The following is an 8,369-nucleotide window of genomic DNA, read 5'->3' on the forward strand; positions in this document are numbered from 1 at the left end:
CTCAGAGTTTAAAATTTAAATGGTTCATTTGGTACTCCAATAAAGTGTAATATCTCATGATTAAGTTTTAGATGAATTTATATTATATATGGTTTATATTGGAATTGGTTAACTGATTGATCACTTCTGTTAGATAGGTCGTTAATTGATTAACTCTGTCAGTTGGTGAAATGGTTAGTGTAAAGTACAGAGCCAATGAATCAATTTCGTTGTACTATTATTCCAAGAATAAGAGCTATTTATAGGTGTACAAGTAAATCTATCTAAGGAAATAAAATCAGAAAATATCCCTAAATATCTCTAAGATCTCTACCTATGATTATGCTATGAATATTATGATTAGATATGATTATGTACATTTTGTAACACTCCCCCTCAAGTTGGAGCATAGATATTAATCATGCCCAACTTGTTACAAAGATATTCCACCCGAGTTCCATTCAAAGCCTTCGTGAATATATCACCCAATTGCTCTCCTGTCTTCACATAGCCAGTAGAAATCACGTTCTCTTGAATCTTCTCACGGACAAAGTGACAATCAACCTCAATATGTTTTGTCCGTTCATGATACATTGGATTTGAGGCAATGTGTAGAGCAGCCTGATTATCACACTTGCTCATTTTCAACCCAAATTCTTGAACTACATCTCTAAATTTTCCAAACCAGGCACGAGGACTCTGCTTTAGACCATATAGAGATTTTCTTAGATGACAAACTTTTCCATACTCCCCCTGAGCAACAAACCCAGGTGGTTGCTCCATATATACCTCTTCATGGAGATCACCATGAAGGAAAGCATTCTTGATATCCAGTTGATGCAAAGGCCAATGTTGAGAAGCAGCCAAGGAAATAAACAAACAAACAGAGGTGAGCTTAGCTACGGGGGAGAAAGTGTCTGAATAATCTACCCCATAAGTCTGAGCATAGCCTTTAGCCACAAGTCTAGCCTTAAGTCTTGCAATAGAACCATCAGGATTGACTTTGACTGTAAAAACCCATTTGCATCCTACTGCTTTCTTTCCTTTGGGTAAATCCACCAAATCCCAAGTATGATTTTCATCTAGAGCATGTATCTCTTCAAGCATTGCATCACGCCATCCAGAATTAGTCAAGGCTTCTTTCACTGTTTTAGGAATAGAGACAGAGTCTAGAGAGCTAATCAAACAGCTAGATGCAGGAGATAAGTGGTCATAAGACACAAAGTTAGCAATGGAATATGTGGATTTACACTGACGTGTACCTTTTCGAAGAGCAATAGGAAGGTCAAAATTTTCTAAAGAATCAAATAGAGAAGGAACTAATGAAGAAGGAGATGTAGGATAAGTATCATCATTACCTCTCCTCCTCGAGTAAACTTGAACAATTGGCAATCTTGTTGGAACGGATGAAGCAGTTTCTGAAGGCATAATAGTTGACTGATTCTCAATGAATGAACTGGAAGACGGAAGAACAACGTCATCTGATTGTTTTGTTACAACACGAGTAACCTGATAGATCAACCACTCATCTTCCTCCACTTCACTTGTAGAAATGGGAGGTGCATAGAAGAATGGTGTTGCCTCTGAAAATACCACATCATTTGACACTAGGTATTTGCCAAGCTCAACAGAATAACACCGATACCCTTTCTGAAGTCACGAATAGCCCAAGAAAACACATTTTAACGCCTTTGGATCCAATTTAGTAACAGATGGTCGAACATCTCGAACATAACATGTGCTTCCAAACACCTTAGGTTCCACCGAAAATAGTGATTTGTTTGGAAATAGAACACTATAAGGCATATTACTTGCCAACACAGTCGATGGCATACGATTGATCAGAAAACAAGCTGTAGCGACTGCATCAGCCCAAAATTGTTTGGGGACTTTCAATTGGAACAAAAGTGCCCGAGCTGTCTCAAGTAGATGCCTATTCTTCCTCTCAGCAACTCCATTTTGTAAACACTTCAGATCGACTCTTCATAAAGTAAATCCAAGTCATTCGAGAAAAATCATCCACAAAAGTAACAAAATATTTATGCCCAGTTTTAGAAACAATGGGACATGGTCCCTAAACATCTGAATGTACTAACTCAAAAGCAGATTGAACTCGATTATTAACCCTTGGACCTAGTGAGATGCGATGGTGCTTTGCAAATTTACATGACTCACATTCCAATGAGGAAATATGCTGAAACTGAGGACAAAGCTTTTTCAACAAAGGTAGAGAAGGATGTCCTAATCGACAATGTGCTTCAAATGGAGATACGATACTTGAGTAGGCAACAAATCGAGATTCCCATTCATCAAGGATATATAGATCATCAGATACATGTCCTTTACCAATAACCTGATTTGTAGTAAGATCACGAAACAAGCAATAATCGGGAAAGAAAGTGATATAACAATGAAGGTCTCTAGTAACTTTACTAACATAAATCAGATTAAAGGCCAATTTTGGTAGACTTAATACAGATGACAAGGTAATAGATGAGGTAGGTTTAACAGTTCCAGATCCAACGATGTTACAGGTTGATCCATTAGCTACTGTAACTAGAGAGGGTACTTTGTGTGGCTGAAAACTAGAAAAAATATTAGGATTGCCTGTTATATGATTGGTGGCACCTGAATCAATCACCCATTTATTTGAAGAGGTGATAAGACATGATTTATCGGACTTGGGGAAAGCTTTAACCTAAGTGGATTCCTTCAATAATTTCTTATATTGAGAGAATTCAGAGAACTCCTCAACCGAAATCAAAACCATTTTGTCAGAAAATGGACTAGAAGCAGCAACCACCTCACTTTGATCAGTCATTTTTTTATTTTATTTTTTTCAACTAAAATGCTCACTGTATCAGATCAAATTGATGTTGAAACCAATAGAACATTCCAAGTAGGCTATATCTGAAAGTCACACTATACCCAAAAGGAAAGACAAACAGTAGCTAACGGGCAGACAAAATCTTAAGGTTGACAACCAAACTTGAAATTGCACTTCAAAACAATTTTCCAAATGAGCAGCAGATAGCCTCCAAAACAATATCAAGTTCACAAATTGTGGAGCAATCATTCAACTTACTGTTGCACTTTGCAAACAGTCTCCAATCATATATCAGAATGAAAGACTAAATACTAATAAACAGAGAAGTGTCAAACCTGACCAATGAGAGTGCACAAATTCTATTTCAAGGATTTTCTTCTCCAAGATATGGTCCGATGATTAGAGGACCACTACAAATCGTCCAGAAATGTCAAGCCGAAATCGTAACAGAATACCAGACCAAGATAGATCCACGTACACACTTTCACGTGCTTCAAGATCTGCAATGTCTCCAGCAACTTTCTTGGCGCGTGAGTCTTACGCTCTTCTCCTCTGACCACCGGAGTCTGGTGTTTGTATATCAGAGGAGTTCTAATCTAACTCAAACAAAGCAGTATTACCCGCTCTGATACCATGTAAAGTACAGAGCCAATAAATCAATTTCGTTGTACTATTATTCCAAGAATAAGAGCTATTTATAGGTGTACAAGTAAATCTATCTAAGGAAATAAAATCAGAAAATATCCCTAAGTATCTCTAAGATCCCTAAAGATCTCTACCTATGATTATGCTATGAATATTATGATTAGATATGATTATGTACATTTTGTAACAGGGTGAAACAATAAAATTTTGAAGTTGAAAATATTTTTTAAAAACAAACTTAAAATTTTTTTTGGGGTGGGGTGGGTGCTGGTAGGGAGGTGTTGGGTGGGGGGGTTGGGTAGGGGTGAGAAAAATGAAATTTTGAAATTCACGCTATTCTGCTTTTTGGCGCCTTTCCTTTTTCTTTGGCGATGGAGAAGATGTAGCCGTGTAGGGTTAATTTCTGAATAACATCGTCACTATTTAGCTTAGGTATTTAATTAACCTGCCTGATTAATGATCAGTTAGGAGTTAGTTAGTTTGTTAATATTGTAGCTGCAACATATGTATATAATGCATTGTATAAATACCCACATATGTAACTAACTCACATAAGCTTTGAATGAATGTGAGTGTCTTCTTTTTCTTCAATACGATTCTTTTTGTAAATCTCAATCTGGTATCAGAGCTTTGAATCAGAAATCGATTCAATCATCCATTCACTGTTTGACTGGGATTACTGAAGAAACAGCTTGATGGAGAATGCTACAGATACCTCCATTAATGTCCAAGAAAATCACGAGTAACTATAGTTGAGACTCTTGAAGAGATCGATCGAAAGCATCATCATCCACTATATTCACAACTCAGATACTCCTGGAAGTGTCCTCACCACCGTGCAACTTACAGGAACTGAAAATTACTCTTTATGGAGCAGATCCATAATGATTAACCTTTGAGCTAAAAGTAAGTTGGGGTTTGTGTTAGGAACGTGTAAGAGGAGTGCTTATGAGGGAGAATTGGAAGAGCAGGAAAAATGTAATGCTTTCGTATTGGCTTAGATCATGAAGACTGTATCAAAGGAATTGCTTAGTGGTATAGTCTATGCCACATATACAACTATGGTCTGGGAAGATCTCAAAGAAAGGTTCGATAAGGTTGACGGATCAAGAGGTTACCAATTGCACATGGAAATTTGCACGATTCATCAAGGCAATTTGACAGTTTCTGCTTATTTTTTGAAATTAAGATTGTTATGGGATGAATTTGATGCCCTAGTTCCTCCACTTTCATGCAAATGTGATAAATCTAGAATTTATGTGGATCATCTAGCTTGTTTAAGGCTGTTTATTTTCTGATGAGATTGAATGAAGTCTATAGTCATGCGCGTAGTCAGATCTTGATGATGTATCCTTTGCCCAGTGTTGAAAAGGCATATTCTATGATCATGGCAGATGAGCGCCAACAAATGACTTCAAATTTGCATGTTCCAGATCCTACTGCTATGTATGCTGGAAAAGGAAATTTTTCAGAGGAAGTTCCAGGTTAAGAAGAAAGACTGGGATAAAATTTGTGACTATTGTAAACTTCAAGGTCACATTAAGGAAAATTGTTTTAAGTTGATTGTATACCCTCCTAACTGGAAGTTTAAGAAGAAGTCAGGACCAATAGCCGATCAAGCTAATAAGCAACAAGACATGGTGAATCAGGTGAATGCTGGAAGATAGGAGAATACTGGCAGATATGAAGGAGACTCAGCTAGATATGAAAAAGCTTCAGCTGATGCTTTTGCACCTATGATCCAAGAGCAACAATTGTACCATCAATATAAGAAGATAATAGACATTGAGGAACCAACTTCAGGCTTAAGAGGTGCAATGGACATGGTTAACATGACATGTATAATTTCCAAATCTAATGCTTTATCTATAACAAGTAGAGAAACATAAAAGGCAAAAAAATGGATATTAAACTCAGGTGCCACATGTCATATCACATAAAAAAACTCTAGTTTGAGCTCTATATCTAGTTGTATGGGTAGGAAAGTACAATTACATAATGGTGAACACTCTCTAATAACACACGATGGTGAATGTAAAGTTGTTAGTGATGGCATATTGAAGAATGTACTAGTTGTGCCTGAGTTCAAGTATGATTACTTTCAGTCTCACAACTAACAAGGCAACTGAGATGCTCAATTAATTTTTTCCCTGAGTTTTTTGTCATTCAGGACCTCTCCAATGGGAGGTGAAGGGGATTGGTAAGGAGGTTGATGGTCTATACTACTTCCCTACTCAGATCCCATGTGGAAGGGCAGGAATAATGGGATAGTGACCATGACACAACATTCAGATAATGACAATCTACTTTGGCATAACAAGCTAGGATATCCTTCAATGAAGGTGTTGAAATACATGCCCTTGTATGGAGAGAATGTTGATTTCAGTTCATGTAAAAAATGTACAGTCTGCCCTCTTGCAAAGCAGACTAGATTACCATTTCAGATAAGCGTGTCTAGAGTTGTTAATGTGTTTGATTTACTTCATTTAGATGTTTGGGACCCTATAGGACTGCTACTCACAATGGTTGTACAGTTTTCTTGACTATAGTTGATGATAATTCAAGAATGACTTGGTTATATTTGATGAAAATGAAAAGTGATGTGTTTGCAAAATTGAAGTCATTTTTTGTTTTAGTTCAAAATTAGTTCAATAAGATTGTTAAGAGAGTGAGATCAGATAATGGCGCAGAGTTTTTTAATAATGAATGTGGTACTTTATTCAAGTCACTTGGAATTATTCATGAAAGTAGTTGTCCACACACTCCACAGCAAAATGGAGTTGTGGATAGAAAATATAGACACATACTTGAAGTAGCTAGGGCACTCAGGTTCCAAGGTGGTATCCCTATCAAGTTTTGGGTGAGTGTGTGTGCTAGTTGTTGTTTACTTGATAAACAGACTACCTACTGAAGTATTAAAAGGACAGGCTCCCTATGAAAAGTTCAATGATCACAAGGCAAGAGTTGATCATCTTAGAACCATAGGGTGTCTATGTTATGCAATAAAGATGGTAAAGCCTGATAAATTCTCTCCTAGAGTTGAAACATGTGTACTAATGGGATGTTCAACAAATCAGAAAGGCTATCTTCTATATAGTACTTCCCAACACAAGTTTATAGTGAGCAGAGATGTTGTGTTTAGGGAAGATATGTTCCCTTTCCTTCAAGTGACAAACACACAACAACCATTGTTTCCAAGAGATATTGCCATGAGTGATGATGATCCTGCAGATCCTGTATTTACAGAAAGTGCAGAGGTGCCAGTTTCTATGCAAGTGCCTATTGTTGACAATGTTGAATTGAAGAATGTTAACATGTCTATGGAGGACAATTTGACAAGGATGGCTGTTGACCTAAGTGAGAGAATTAACACTCAAGTGGTTGCAGCAGATGGAACCAATGTGTAACACCCCATAAAATTTTTGAGCTAAGACTTGAACCATCCTTCGTTGTGAGTAGGATTTTATCGAGGAATTAAAATTTCCTAAGTGTTAATTTCACTAGATGCAGCACCTTGAGTTCGAAAAAGAACTAAATTGGAAATAGCAAAATCTGAAATTTTGCAAGTTAAGCTAAATATGAGTTTTGGGTCAACTTCAAACGACCATAAATCCTAGCTCAGGATGTGTTACGTGTGCTACCAGGTACCTTAGGAAATATCTTTGAATTATCTTTCCAACGCCACCAATTTTGCTAAGTTTCGAGTTCAGATGAATGAGATATGACCTTTTGAAGTTAGGCTGTAAAGTTAAGAAAAGTTAGCCGAAAATAATGAGGGGTATTTTGGTCTTTTCCTTACCCAATCAGATTTAATTCATTTTTAGTAATAATTTAGGGTCTAATCATATTCGGTTCAGTTTTATAATCCTAAAATTAGCCTAGGGTTTTAGTTGAGAGTTCAAGAAGAGAAAAGAAGAGAAAAGAGGAGAAAAGAGGAGAGGATCAAGCGTCCGTCGAGATCCTTGCGTGTTGTAGAGGATTTTCGCCATGGGTTTGATCCCTAAGAGGTATGTGAGATCACATAGCATTGGGTTAGTTCACCCACACGCCAAGCATGTTTAATTCAGTGTATTGTCGTCCTAAAAAGATTGAGAATTTGATATTCTTAATAGTTGTTCTTGAATTGATTTCGTTCTTAAACATGAGTTGGGATTAAGGAGTTTCTTGATGATTAAGTGTTGTTTCTTTAAGTTGTTGGGTTAGATTTTATGTATATGATTTGGGTACATGAATCAAAGTGAATTTGAGAAAAAGAATCGAATTAAAACGATTTAGGATCGGAAAACGAGATCAATAGCTCGTCAGAATTTTGCCTGAAGGAAGGCTGGCGCGACGCGCCCCCATAGCGCCAAGCAGGCTGGGGCGGCGCACCAGCAGTGCGCCAGATTTGAGCCCCAGTAAGTTGGGGCTGGCGCGACGCGCCCGGGATGCACCCAAATCATCGTTTTTCACCAGTTTTCATCATTTAGCTTATTTAAGTCCTTCTAAAGTGTATTAACACTTCCTATTGATTCTAACTACTCTAAATGACTTCTAAACATCTAGAAATCATCCAAAAACATTAATCATAACCTTGAATCCATAAATTCAAATTTAAGGAAAGTTGAGAGCCAAGTTTAGAAAGTTCTTCGAGTCTTTTCAAGAAGTCTTTTGCAAATGCTTTTAACTTTGTTTTAAGAATTACAGTTCAAGTTGAGTAAAGAGTAAAGAATAAATATTGAAGTTCATTTTTTCAAAAGTATATGGGGACTAAGTATTCCCAAAAAGATTTATCACATTTAAATAAGAACGGAAACTGAGATTTTCAAAGAGCCTTCAGGCTAGTTTTACAGTAAAGAGGAAACTATGATTTCCAAGAGAGCTTTTAAGCTAAGTTTTGAGTAATTATCTCAAACCAAAGAAAGAAGTTTGTTTTAAA

This window comes from Solanum tuberosum, unplaced genomic scaffold (assembly GCF_000226075.1).
Source record: "Solanum tuberosum cultivar DM 1-3 516 R44 unplaced genomic scaffold, SolTub_3.0 scf00181, whole genome shotgun sequence".
In the NCBI taxonomy this organism is placed as follows: domain Eukaryota; kingdom Viridiplantae; phylum Streptophyta; class Magnoliopsida; order Solanales; family Solanaceae; genus Solanum; species Solanum tuberosum.